Genomic DNA, 14,005 nt, shown 5'->3' on the forward strand with positions numbered 1-14,005 from the left:
CACACAAGTGGTAAGTGAGGTTTGTTTTTCCTAGAGTATCACATAAGTAGTAAGATAATGTCTGTGTGTCCCATTATTGGGATTTTGATCACTTGGTTAAGATGATATTTGCCTCATTTCTCCACTGTAAAATAACCAGTCTCCCCTTAGTAATTAACTAGTAAATAATCTGTAGGAAGATATTTTGAGATTATGTTCTTAAAACATTCACCCAATAGTTTTAGAATCCACTGGCAATTCTTGTCTTCATCAATTGTTACTGACAGTTATAAAATGATGTTTATTTTGTAAATCTACTGTTCCTTCTACCCTTATCAGTTGACATTATAACTCCAGTAAGGTATGTTCCCTTTTTCCCATTCATTCTTTAATTCATTATCAGTATGGACTCACGGATTCTTATTTTATTTATTAATATCACCATTCATTCTGATGCTCAAGTTATCCCAGATTTGGCCAGTGGGAACCCCTTCAAGCAGAGGACTGTGTGCTTTCCATGTTTTTTGAGTATTTCTTTATTTCCTTGCATAACAACATGTTCTAGATTAATCTTGTACATTCTCTGCCCAAGCTCTAAAATCACCCATTTCTCCAAGGAGCCCTGGTTCCTTTTAGTGGAGGGTGTGATTTAGAAATGAAGATCTGAGAACTAAGTATGTTCACAGATAGTGAACAAAGCTGAGAAAGAATGGCAATTTCATATGACTCAACTCTGTGTTGTGTGTGTATATACCCCGACTTTAAATGTGAACAAAAACGACGGGTTCTGATAACATCTCAGGAAAGCCTCTATCATGAAACGTAGAGTGCAAAACAAAACAGAAAAATGCAGGATGGAGGAAAGACTATACAAGAAAAAGAGTACATTAAAAAAAATTATCCTCAGAATGATAAGTTAATGTATCCATCAAATTAAAAAAAAAGGGATATTATTTAAAAGGGCACTGAGAATAATTAGCAGACTAATACATGAGGAAAATGACTTCCAACCCAGAAGTCTATACCCAACCAAACTATCAATCAAGAGTACACAGAAAGTCTCAAAAAACTTACCTCCCACACCCCTTCCTCATAGAAAACTACTAGAGACTGCGCTCCACTAAAACAACAGAGAAACAGAAACAGGAAATTCAATGAAGGAGAGAGGCAAAATGAACTCCCAGGGTCCCAGCAGACAACTGTGTTCCCAGCAGGGAGGACAAGCCGTCCAGTCTGGAGCAGGTAAAAATTTCTTCAAAAAGATAAAGCTGATGGAATACCTGAACATGTAACTGGCTAAAAGTGTGAGGCTAAATTAGTGATTGATACATTAAAAAAAAAAAAAAGTTGACACAACATTTCCAAGGAAAACCAGAAGTTGTTTAGGAAAAGTATTTGTAATTTACTACTTGACACTATAAATAGCATCCCAAGTAATAATGGATAAATATTGATTCAACCAAAATTGCAATAAAACTGTATTGGAAAGATGGGGAAGACAGAATGTGGGGAAGAGGGTGCAGTGAGGGAAAAAGAGTAAGCTAATTCTTATCTTCCATATCTTTTCAGAAAGGGAAATCAGTAGATGTGCTAAAAAAAATCAGCAAGCATGCATGTAATTATGAACTCTTCCAGTATGCTCTTCAGACATATGGAGATAAATATGTGTTTTTTAACTGGCTAAAAGAGTTCTAAGTAATATAGTCGCCTTCAGGGAAGGGGGAAAGAGGGAGGGGTGGCTAAAAAGTGCTGTCATCTTATCCAACCTCCTAAAGCTAGCTCACCCTTAACTGGAGATACGCAAAAGTGACAAAATTTTTTTTCAAATAAAATTTTAAGAAGAATGCTAGACTGGGAGGGAGTATTAAATGTTGAGACCAGAGAACTATAACATCAGCTACTCATTAGTTGTGTGACCTAAGGCAAGTCATTTGACCCGAGTATCCATTTCTTCATCTACAAAATAAAGGAGCTGGACTAAGTTAACTCTAAACTTTCTTCTTCTTTCAATAAATTTATGAATCTAATATAAAAATAAAGTAATCAAAGCTTTAAATGTGGTGCCAGTGGCCATGGACAATGGCAAATTAAATTACAGAAAGAATGAAGCAGGACTTGGTGAAATAATAAATGGAGAGAGAAGTAAAATGGGGAAAAAAAATTCTGCTTTAAGCCTGTGGGTCCCAAGAGGGTGCTGATGGTGAAGGAGAAATGAGAAAAGCACTGTTTTAGAAATGAAGACAAAAGAGTTCCTGATCCTGGCCTGGAACGAACTGAACTGACAGTATCCAGACAAACTATGACATGAGCCCACTGGAAAAAACCTAACTAAGCTGGAAACAAATGTTTGTGTTAAAAGTTAAAACATACAGATGATGGTGGAATCCATAAGGATGATGGAAAGTTCTTCCCAAAGAATACAGAAACTGAAAAAGGAGGAATTCTCCCCTCGTGTTAACTTACTAGGAAACCATAAGTTTTACATCATGATTAAAGGACAAAAACGAGAAAGGGGCATGGCTAGAGAGCAGACTACTGAAAGGCAGCGGGAGCAACAGCACAATGTCATACAAGCTGAAGGAGGAAAAATACAGATTTGCTAATAAAGAATATAACACATAGTTTACTAGTTGACGTCATAGTGCATTCGGGCTGCTATAACAGAATACCATATGTTGGATGACTTACAAACAACAGAAATTTACTTCTCACACTGCTATAGACTGGGAAGTCCAAGATCACAGCATCCGTAGTGCCTGGTGAGGACCCCCTTCCTGGTTCATAGACCACAGCCTTTTCTGTGTCCTCACATGGCAGAAAGGGATGAGGGAACTCTCTGGGATCACCAATCCCAATCATTAGGGCTCCACTCTCACACCTCATCACCCCCCAAAGGCCTCACTTCCCAACACCATCACACTGAGGATTAGGTTTCAACATATGAATGTTAGAGGGGAAACAAACATTCAGTCTATAGCCGTTGACATCATTAGGTTATTCTTTCAGAGGAAATGGATCCAGAGGGGCCCCCTCAAAAAAGGAAAACAAGATTTTTTTTAAAGATAATATACTTTTACTTTTGTATTTATTTTTGCCAATCATTCCTTAAAGGAGCCACATTTTCCTCAATAACCATGTAACATAACTCTCTCACAAAGGGTCTCCTCTTTCCAATACTACTGACTCTGATTAAGGCCAATGAAGAGAATGTAAGAACATAATTATAAAAATATCAATCAAGAATGAGGGCTGGTTTAGCCTAAAACAGCAAAGGAACAGATTCTCAGCTAAAGAGTATCTAAATATGTACTTGCTTAGTCACAGAACTCAAGAATAGCAAGAATGAACGTCTACCCTTACAAACCCTTTCTGCCAGCATTATACGCATGCTTCTCAAACCTCTTAGGTATTATTTCTATTTTCTCATTGAGAATAATAAGAAAGGACACTCCAAATAATCCTTACATGAACACTCAATTTATTTATTTATTTTTTAAAGACTCACTTTGGGGAAAAAGGAATAATAACTTGCTCCCTATGCTCTCATATGACTTTTTACCATAAATTCCATGATACTCTTGACAAATGCAAATTGACAAGAGGAAGCCGTAGCTATTACATAACATGCAAGAAAATATTTTCTCCTTGTGTCACATATCATACACAACTAAAGACGACCTCTCAGTTACAGACAGGTGATACAGCCTAGAGCCTGGACCCACAAAAGGAAGCAAGTCTACTCTTATTAACATCAGGAAGCCCTAAGGTAGGCCAGCTCAATCAGAGTATCATGTTAATGTGGATCTCAATGATCCTATCTCTGCAAGTGTGCTCACACATGCTCAAAACACCCAAGTCTAAAGAGATGCAAGATAATGAGATGGGAAGATACTCCATCTCTATGAGGTCTTGCTCACCATTTTATCCTCAATGCCTAGCACACTGTAAATTAAAAAAAAAAAAAAATCCCCCATATTTTGACCACAAAAATCATCAAAAATGAGCACACAAACACTCATAATTGGGAGAAACAAACTAAGTAAGTAACATCGTTTGGATGACTTCAGAGGCATCTTTCAATATATATGTATGTATTTTTATATATATACATAGATACACACAGATATATATGTAACTATCAGCTAACTTCAGAAACACCCATCAATTTAATACAAGCTGTGGCAAGAATACAGGCTTCTAAAGCATTAATCAAAAATTACTGTGACAAGAATGCAAAAAGACTGCTTTTTAAAGTATAAAACACCCAAGGTAAATCCATACTACCACCTTTTAAAAGCAAAATCAGGTACGTAAAGGACTAAGTAAAAACTTTGGCACCTGACTGGATTATGTCATCGTCCGGCTATGCACCCTTATGGACACTCAAATCACTGCCATCGTACATGAAAGCCAACCCAATCTAAGTCGCTATTAAAATGGAGCCAAATCATAAATTAGTAAATTAGCATCCAAAGTAAAGCCCAGAAATCCAACGCTGCCTGTTACAACAACAACAGTGTGCAGAGATGTAGAGCAATGGTACAAAAGACTACACGATTCCAATCGCCAAAGCTATACTTAGCTGGCTCAGCCATGGTTACATATCAAGCTTAATTTGATGTAAAAACTTAAACTTCCATAATCCTGAGTACAAAAGCAAGAAAGACATCAAACTTTTTGTAGGGCATCTTAGTAACCAAGTGATTAATATGTGAAATACAAGTACAGAGACTAGAAAACATGCTAAGCAGCATGAAGATGAATGAATGTATCACTGAAAATTCAACCCAAGGATGGGATTTTCAATTGGCAAACCAAGATACCTGAGAGATGGAAAAGGAAAAGCTCTTCATATAGGCTCTTGGTTACTGTCCTAAAGAATAGATGAAATATGAACCAAGAAAGGGCCCAAGTCACAACTGGTTATAGCACTGCCACAAGCTCTGAGTGATTTTTTTCCTCCTACGTTTAAACACAAACCTGATTTCTAGTTGGCAATTCTAATCATACTCATTAACTGTTGGTGCCCACCACTAACACTTCTAAAGTTCTCAAAAAAAATTGTTTTAAGGTGAATGCTCTAGACCTACACTGTCCAATACAGTAAGCCACCTGCCACGCACAGCCACTGAGCACCTGCGATGCGGCTAGTAAGACTAAGGAACTGGATTTTCAATTTTCTTTTAATTTAAATAGCCACACTGAGCACAGACAAAGAATACCATTTTACTGGGCAGCACTGCTCTGACTCACATTAAAAACTAAGCACAGAATAAACGTTTATGGTCTACAATTTTGGGTAAGTTCACATCTCTAGGCTTCAACTTTCTCAACCAAAAAATGTAAAGAGAGTTCCATTAGATTGTCTCCATGACTAAAAATAAATTAGTGCAGCATATAAATTAAAAGTCTCAGGACTTCCCTGGCAGTCCAGTGGCTAAGACTCTGTGCTCCCAATGCAGGGGGCCCGGGTTCGATCCCTGGTCAGGGAACTAGATCCCTGACCACATGCCACAACTAAAAAGATCCCACATGAGGCAACAAAGATCCCACATGCCGCAACTAGGACCCGAAGGGAAAAAAAGTCTTCATTAAAACTGTTGCAGTGTAATTAAAGCTACACACCCCGGGCTTCCCTGGTGGCACAATGGTTGGGAATCTGCCTGCCAATGCAGGGGACACGGGTTCGAGCCCTGGTCCAGGAGGATCCCACATGCCGCGGAGTAACTAAGCCCGTGCGCCACAACTACTGAGCCTGAGCTCTAGAGCCCGCGTGCCAAAACTAGTGAAGCCCACGCACCTACAGCCCGTGCTCCACAACAAGAGAGGCCACCGTAATGAGAAGCCCACACACCGCAACGAAGAGTAGCTCCCGCTCACCGCAACTAGAGAAAGCCTGCATGTAGCAACAAAGACCCAATGCAGCCAAAAACGAAATACATAAAATAGAAATCTTTCCAAAAAAATAAAATGAAATAAAATAAAAATATAGGGGCTTCCCTGGTGGCGCAGTGGTTGAGTGTCTGCCTGCCGATGCAGGGGACACGGGTTCGAGCCCTGGTCTGGGAAGATCCCACATGCCGCGGAGCAACTGGGCCCGTGAGCCACAACTACTGAGCCTGCGCGTCTGGAGCCTGTGCTCCGCAACAAGAGAGGCCGTGATAGTGAGAGGCCTGCGCACCGCGATGAAGAGTGGCCCCCGCTTGCCACAACTAGAGAAAGCTCTCGCACAGAAATGAAGACCTAACACAGCCATAAATAAATAAATAAATTAAAAAATATATATATATATAAAGCCACACACCCACCTCAAAGTTATGGCAGGTTACCTCACCCTGATGATACAAGGGTATCATGTTACTCCTCACTTCACCAAATTTAATGGGGAAGACCAAGAGAACATGGATTCAGTTCAGTCAACCTTTGGGCAAGTAAACTCATCTCTCTGAGCTTGTTTTCATATCTGTAAAATGAGATGAGTAGACTAAACTATCATTTAAGATGCTTCAAACCCTCAACTACTTCTTCCCTGTGGCTCTAAGAAGAAATATAAAATATAAGTGAAACCAGGATACTCTAAGAAATGAAGAAAGAGGAATCAATGAATAACCACAGACTCAAACTCTTAAACGAAATTAATTAAATTTAAACAAGATCTTAAAGTAGAGAGTCCCAATGACAGAGAATTTAAAGTTATATTGGGTTGGCCAAAAAGTTCGTTCGGTTTTAAGTAAATATAAAAGACACATTTTTCATTTTCATGAAGAACTTTATTGAACAACATATTCACTAACCGAACTTTCTGGCCAACCCACTACAATATCAATGTACTCTGCTGGGAGACTGATTTGGTCTACTAGGGTGTACCCAGTTTTTTGTTTTTGCTTTAAGTCCATATGTGAACACGCTGCTTTCTCCAAAGCAGGAAGATCAGTAAAACCAGGTTAACGTAGGTGGCAGGAGAACATATAGCGCACAGAGGTTTGTACTGTCCCTTCCCTCACAGAAGGTGGACAAAGGAAGTCTTCCTCCTCCATCAGGCAGCTGTAGTATCATCACCATTGCTACATCCAGCTTTCTCAGACAACATCAGATGCTTGCTTACTTTATCAATGATCCAAACCAAGTAAAACAATGCTCTCACGACAGGAACTATGGTTATTTTTACATGCAATAAGGCAAACTGGAGTGTGAATTCATCCATGAAGCTGGTAAGATATGTTATACCCATCTTTCCTGTGGCATACAACTCAGAACATATATAAAACAGGACAAGATCCTTTAAAAAGAACCCTACCTAACAGGTACGTGGAGACGGGAATACAGACTAATAATTCATGTGAAGTGTGTTAAAAGGCAGAAAGTCAAGAGAGAATGACAGGCTTAACATCGCTCTTCAAAGGCATATTTTCACATACCTTCTGTGCCTATACCAGACCCACTGATATTTTTTTCAATCTTTTAAAATGGGGAGAAAGAATCACTCTCAAAGTCCCTGGTTTATAGCATGGTAGAAAAAACAAAACCAAATTCTACTTTTTGAAGAATAAAATGTTTTAGCAGGACTTCCCTGGTGGCACAGTGGTTAAGAATCCTCCTGCCACTGCAGGGGTCGCAGGTTCAAGCCCTGGTCCGGGAAGATGCCACATGCCGCAGAGCAACTAAGCCCATGCACCACAACTACTGAGCCTGCGCCCTAGAGCCCGCGAGCCACAACTACTGAGCCCGCGTGCCACAGCTACTGAAGCCCACGCACCTAGAGCCCGTGCTCCGCAACAAGAGAAGCCACCGCAATGAGAAGCTCACGCACCACAACGAAGAGTAGCCCCCACTCGCCACAACTAGAGAAAGCCCGCGCACAGCAGCGAAGACCCAACGCAGCCAAAAAATAAAACAAGTTTTGGCTGATACCGACCTTCCTTTACACTACAGTTGATTTAACCAGGCCACCACTGATGGACCATTTAGTTTTCAATTTTCACTATCACCAAAAAACGCCAAGGTTCCCAGAAGTGGAACTGCTGGATTAAATAATGTTCATTTCTAATTAGCTGCACAATAGCCATTGGAGGTCATGGCTATCCACATTCCCACCACCAATGGAGGTATGTATGCCTGGTTCCTCACACCCTTGCCCAACAATGTCTTTTTCTCTTAAGAGCACTGTTCATGTCTAAGAGCCATTTATACTTCACTTTTCTGCCAACTGTCTGTTTATATCCTTTGTTCATTTTTCTACTGGGCCTGTCTTCTCAATGGTTTGTAGTGGTTATTTAAAAGTAAGAAAAGGAGCCCTTTGTCTCAAAGCATTCCCTCTTCAGCTCATTCCAATCTGGTGTCTATCTGTACCACTCAACTGAAACTGCCTTTTCAAGTCACCAGTGACCTCCAGATGGGGCTAAATCTAAGTGAAACTCTTCTGTCCTCCTCTCAACCTTGCTCTCGGGAGCATTCAGTACTGTTCACCAGGAGACCCTCCTTACTGGCACCTTCTCCTCACTTGGCTTCTTTGAGATCACACCCGCCTTGTTTTCTCACTGGCTACCTCTCGGTCTCCTCCGAGGCAGAGGTTCCCACAGGGTTCAGACTGTGGACACTACCTAGGTACACTCTCCCCAGCGGACTACATTGGCTGGGGTGTCCACTTCCATGTCTTCTACTCACCCTGTTGCCGAAGCAACTGAAACAAGGCCTGGGGAGACCTTAAAAAAAAAAAGGTTTTGTTGAATAAATGAAGCCGTTTCCACGGGTTTTAAAATATACCTCTGTAAACACAGTTGAGATTCAAATTTATAAAACCAATTAAGGCCATCTCTGCACTTCAAACACAGGTACCCAACTATTAGCAGACATTTCCCCTTGGATGTCTTGCGAGCACATTAAATTTAGTATCTCCTAAACGGGTTTTTGCTCTCTATCATACACTGACCACCAACCAAACTCTTTCCTCACTAAGTTCTCCCTGTCCCAGAAAAGGCACACCCCAGTTGTAAAAGACAGAGCCTGGCTCCTCTTTTCCCTCCCAATATCCAATTCATCAAAATTTTGTCAACTCCATCTTCTGGGTATCTCCCCTTCTTCACCTTCCTCTGCCACCACCCGGAGGATAAGAACAGCTTCCTAATTCACCTCCTGCGTCTCCTCTGGCCCCTTTAAGCCACCGTTTCCTGTGTTCCCAGTCAGTGTCCTCTGCCACTCCATGCGAGTGATGATAACAATGAGGATAATCTGATCTATGCGGTCCACTGTGGCAGCCACATAAGGCTTCTAAGCACGTGGAACACAGCTAGTTCGAACTGAGAAGTATGTATGTGTAAAACATACACTTGACTTCAAAGACTTAGTACAAAAGAAAGAAGTGAAAATATCTCATTAATAATTTTATATGACATGCTGAACTGACAATGTTTTGTATTACTGGGTTAAATAAAATACATTAAAATTAATTTTACCTGTTTCCTTTTCATGAGGCCACTAGAAAATTTATGATTACATATGTAGCTTGCACTGTATCTCTATTGAGACACTGTCCTGATTCACTGAGGGCACCAGCATGCCATCTTTTTAAACCACGTGTGACCAAAGCATTGAAAGCACCAGGCCTGGCACTGGACAGGCACCCAGATATTTGCTGAAAGAATTATGGTCAACAATCGGTATCCTTTACGTACACTCATTTAAAAGCAAAACACTGAAAATTTAGCTCTTACTTGAAGTCGAACCACACTTTTAAAGTACAATTTGGGCTTCCCTGGTGGCGCAATGGTTAGGAATCCGCCTGCCAATACAGGGGACATGGGTTTGAGCCCTGGTCTGGAATGATCCCACATGCCGTGGAGCAACTAAGCCCGTGAGCCACAACTACTGAGCCTGCGCTCTAGAGCCCGTGAGCCACAACAAGAGAAGCCGCCGCAATGAGAAGCCTGCGCACCGCAACAAAGAGTAGCCCCTGCGCACAGCAACGAAGGCCCAACACAGCCAAAAATAAATGATAATAAATAAAATAAATTTTAAAAAATAAATGAAGTACAATGTGTATTAAAACAACTTTTTTTTTTTTAATTCAACAAATGTATACTGAGACCTGCTCTGCAGAGCACACCAGAGCCAGGTGTCCTGACTTCTGGCTGGCGCTGCGGCAGGCTCACTGTGCCCAGTCACCCTTTCATTAAGGAAACCCACAACATGGAGTCAGAGAAAGGCCTTCTTTGTTTTTCATATTTTGCATTCTTACAGTAAATCACCATTTGAATTTATACAAATAATACACAAATACATTCTTCTGAACTACTGAAACAACACAGATCAAGTGATGACCTCCGTCTACCTGCCCAGCTCCTTCTAATCCCAGTAATCGGTTTCAGAATTGTTAAGAAAACTAAGTTGAAACTTTACACATACGTGAATTTTAAGAAATGCTTTATCTGCTTCTCTAACATTCATCCTAATTATGTCATTAATTTTTGTAATTTTTCGGTGCTAAATTTTCTGTTAGAAGGGAAAGTCAGAAACTGGGGAAGACTGGAAATTTAAGGTGGCCTAAAAAGATTTTGAGTCATCAACCCTTAAAACCTAGTCATCATAACTCAAAAAATCAGCCATGAGAGAAGGAAAGCTAGTGGACAGTACAAGGAGGAAAAAAAAAAAAGTAGACGGTTAACATGGAAAGTCTAATTAATAAGATTTAGGTAGTGATCATCTTGTAATGTATTTAAATGTCCAATCACTATGCTGTACACCTGAAATTAACATAATATTGTTATACCAACTATATGTCAAGTGAAAAAACAAACCAAAACAAAACAAAAAACCTGGGAGGTGGGGCTTTGCAAAAAGTATCACACCACCTTATGTTATGCCCTGCAACATTTAAACTACCAGAGAGGGTGTGGTATCTTCAAGAGGGCAAGGCTTACAGTCAGTGTGGGGTCTTCTCAAGAAACAAAAAATGCACTCTCAGATGGCCTCACAAACACACAGAGTACATTTCAAAACAAACATTATTACATTTTAAGTCTAGAACTATAATCTGAAAGAATTTCAATGTGATTTAGGTTGGAAGCCCTTTAAAAATTTCAGTTTGGGTCCACATTCAACCTCCAGAGACAGATCACAACCAAAGAAGACACACAAGCGAGACTGCAGGAAAGTTTACGCCCAAACAGAGAAACTTACAACTACCTGCTTACCAGGCAGAGGACACTGTGGGGATACTACAAGACAAAAAAAATCGAGGTCTTCCACAAACAGATGGAAAGTGAGGTAGGGGGAATTGTTTTAACTGGTAGACCTTATTTGGATCCTGATTTGCCAAAATTAGAAAACTGTATATATAAAAATTATGACATTTGAGACAACTGGAAATTTCAACTCCGACTAGGTACTGGATAGTATCAAGCAACTGCTTTGTGCGAGTTTTATTTAGATGTTATAGTTTTGTGCTTATGTTACGGTTAAAACAAAAAAAAGTGTTTATTTTTGAAAGATCTATACTGACATATTTACAGAAGAAACAAGATAATCATTTTGGGATTTTCTTCAAAGTAATATGTAAGGGGCTAGCCATAAAGGAAAAATTAATCAACTGAATTACATTAACTCCTCTTCCTCCAAAGACACAATGACAATCCACAGAGTAGGCAAAGATATTCACCATGTTTGTATCTCCTGAAAGATTCATATCCAGAATAAAAGAAACCCTACCAAATGTTGTGTTTGAAAATATGTCCACAAATTCTTTGACACTCCTTTCAAAAAGGGAACTTAACTCCCCAAGGTGGGACGATGTAGTGAGTCTCTTCTAACAAACAGAATATGGCAAAATTAAATGCCATGAGACTTTTGAGGTTGTGTCATAAAAATGATAGCTTCCACTTGGTGCTATTTCTCTCAAATCACTCTCTCAGGGGGAAGTCAGTCACCATGTCCCGAGGACAGGACACTTAGGCAATTCTGTCAAACGCCTACATGAAAAGGAACTGTGGCCTCCCACTGACAGCCGGGACTAACCTGCCAGGCATGCGAATGAGCCACCTTGGGAAGGATCCTCCAACTCCAGTCAAGCCTTCAGAGGTTGATGACATCCAAGCCAAATGGCCCAGCCAAGTCGCTCCCAAGTTCCTAACCCACAAAAACTATGAGATAATATATGTTTACTGTTGTTATAAACCACTAAGTTTGGGGATAATTGCTATGAAGCAACAGAGAGTTAATATGATAAAACAGATAATGCAATAGACAAAAGAAAAGGAGACAAATATTACTCTTCATTAAAAAAGAATAACTAGGGGGTTGGGGAAGGGAAGGATTGAGAGTTTGGGATTAGCAGATGCAAAATATTGTATATAAGATGGATAAACAACAAGGTCTTACCGTATAGCACAGGAAACTATATTCAATAACCTGTGATAAACCATAATGGAAAAGAATATTAAAAAGAATGTATATATTGGGATTTCTCTGGCGGTCCAGTGGTTAAGACTCCGTGCTCTCACTGCAGGGGGCACAGGTTCAATCCCCGGTAGCGGGGGGGGGGGCTTCCCTGGTGGCGCAGTGGTTGAGAATCTGCCTGCCAATGCAGGGGACACGGGTTCGAGCCCTGGTCTGGGAAGATCCCACATGCCGCGGAGCAACTAGGCCCCTGAGCCACAACTACTGAGCCTGCGTGTCTGGAGCCTGTGCTCCGCAACAAGAGAGGCCGCGACAGTGAGAGGCCCGCGCACTGCGATGAAGAGTGGCCCCCGCTCGCCACATCTGGAGAAAGCCCTCGTATAGAAACGAAGACCCAACACAGCCAAAAATAAATTAATTAATTAATTTATTAATTTAAAAAAAAAATCCCCGGTAGGGGAACTAAGATCCCACATGCCACGTGGCGTGGCCAAAAATAAATAAATGAATGATGAATGAATGAATGAAAAGAAAAAGAATGTGTGTGTGTATGTGTATATATGTATGTATAACTCAGTCACTTTGTTGTGCAGCAGAAATTAACACAACATTGTAAATCAACTATACTTCAATAAAATTTTAAAAAGATAAAAATGAAAAAGGATAACTAAACAACCAAAAAAAGCATGAAAAGGTGCTTGACTTCACTAGTGCAAATTAAAACTACTGTAAGGTATCACTACACAGCTAGGGGTGTAGCTAAAATGAAAAGCATGAAAGAAAGATATGAGCTATTAAAGACAGTATGGAGTAAGCGGAACATCACGCACTGCTGGGGGAAGTGTAATCTGGCACAGCCACTTTAGTAGATGCAGCCACAGTTTTCCAAAATGGAATATATGCACACCTCTACAAGCTAGCAATTTCACTTCTAGGTATATCCCCAACAATCTCACACACAATGTCAAGAGAAAAACTCAGACACAAGTGAACATACCGTAAGATTCTATTTATTTAAGGAACAAAACTTAATGCAGTTAAGTATCAGGATACTGGCTGCCCTCGGGAGAGAGGAGGGTATGACTGAAAGGGGACAAAGGAGATACCCGGGACCCAATTACCCAAGTGGGTTTCAGACTTTGAAAATTTCATTTATGATGTGTACTCTTCTATATTTCTCTTACAATTCAATAGAGTTTTAAAATAGTAACAATCCAGGAGAGAAGTGGGGATTGAAGGAGTAAGTAGGGCAGGACTGGCCTTGGGTTTATGGTTGTTGGAGCTGAGTACCTGAGGGCTCATTACACTATTCTCTATTTGTGTGCGTTAAAATTTCCCCCTAATAAAAAAGATTTTAAATATACGTTAATATAAAACTGGCTAGAACGGCTGATAAAAGCATAAACTGGGGTAATTTTTCTGGCCACAGATATCAAAGGGGGTTAAAAATCTATACATTCCTTGACCCAATTACTCTGCTTTAATGAGTTCACACTAAGATATTTATCCTGAGTAAAAAAGTCTTATATATAACAATGTCCAAAGAGTTTATAACAGAAAAAAAAAGAGAAATGTCTAAATATAGAGGTCACAGGACACTGTGGGGACCACCACAGGATAAACAATCCAGGTCATC

The 14,005-nt window shown here is 40.2% G+C and overlaps 1 protein-coding gene across 8 annotated transcripts in view; it reads right to left on the bottom strand.

Moving 5' to 3' along the window:
• Window positions 1-14,005, bottom strand: part of PPP6R3 (protein phosphatase 6 regulatory subunit 3) — a 130,017-nt gene that overhangs the window by 93,703 nt on the left and 22,309 nt on the right. The gene's annotated exons all lie outside the window — the stretch shown is intronic.

The sequence above is a fragment of the Balaenoptera borealis genome, assembly GCF_965194805.1.
Source record: "Balaenoptera borealis genome assembly, chromosome: 11".
Lineage (NCBI taxonomy): Eukaryota > Metazoa > Chordata > Mammalia > Artiodactyla > Balaenopteridae > Balaenoptera > Balaenoptera borealis.